This window comes from Tamandua tetradactyla, chromosome 4, assembly GCF_023851605.1.
Source record: "Tamandua tetradactyla isolate mTamTet1 chromosome 4, mTamTet1.pri, whole genome shotgun sequence".
NCBI lineage: Eukaryota > Metazoa > Chordata > Mammalia > Pilosa > Myrmecophagidae > Tamandua > Tamandua tetradactyla.
In genome coordinates this window covers 61,824,347-61,825,364 of record NC_135330.1, presented here as the reverse complement: position 1 = coordinate 61,825,364, position 1,018 = coordinate 61,824,347, and positions in this window count along the sequence as shown.

Sequence of the window (1,018 nt, the reverse complement as noted above, 5' to 3'; positions counted from 1 at the left end):
GAGGAAGCTCGTCTGCGGCAGCAGCACCGTGTCCCGGTATATGCCTCCATCTGGGTTCGACACCAGGTTACTGGCACCAGCGACCGACCGCGCCAGAAGCCTCCCAGTCGCTCGCCAACTCAGGCGATAGGGAAGGAGGGGCGACCCCCACAGATTTCGGGCCGCGGCCAGAACCGCCGCCCCCGGCCTGCGAGGGCGCAGTCCCCAGCGCATGAGAGGACACCCTCAGCCTCCCCAGCTCCCGCTAGACTCTTGAGGAACTGGAACGCCAGAAAAGCTCCACGAATCAGGCCGAGGAGATAGAACGCCCGATAAGCTCGGCGGGCCGATCCGGAGCGCGCAAGCGCACTGGGGAAGGAAGGGGCGGGGCGCGCAGCCGCCCCGGCTGCGTGGACAATCCAGTCGCTTCCGTGTCTTAGCCACAGCCTAAGAGGGGCGGAGCCAGCTTCGAGGAACCACGAGGGGTGGCGCGGGCGCTTAGGATGTAATAAAGATATCTTGATTTTTAATATTACAAAAAACCGTTGATCTTTCTCTCTTTGGTTCTCAATGCCTCTTCGCTCTCTACGCTCGGACACAAACATGGCCAGCCACAAAAAGGTGCTCCTTAAATATGTTGGATTTCTCAAGGAATAAAGAATTTCCTTTAGCTTTCGTCAATGCAATAAAAATACTAAGTATGTTTTCTTCTGTGTCTCAGAGAATCAAAAAAATCACTAACAGGACACACCAGGCCAGTAAGAGGAAATCTGCCAGACGGACAAAAAGCGCTGAGCCAGTGGTTCCTGATCTTTTCTGGGCAACTGATGAGAGTTTTAAATCATTTTAAATAAACCATGAACGCAGTTCTGCCTCAGGTTGTCTGGGTTGGGGGTAAAGGGGCCGGGAGGTGTTGCAGACCTCCTGAGGGCGAGCCTCTGACTCCGAGGAGCTCGAGATTAAGACGCCACCGCCGCGAGGCGGTGTCACGAATGTAACGAGCATTCTAAGGCAGTGTTCAAAGTGGGGTGAAGACACC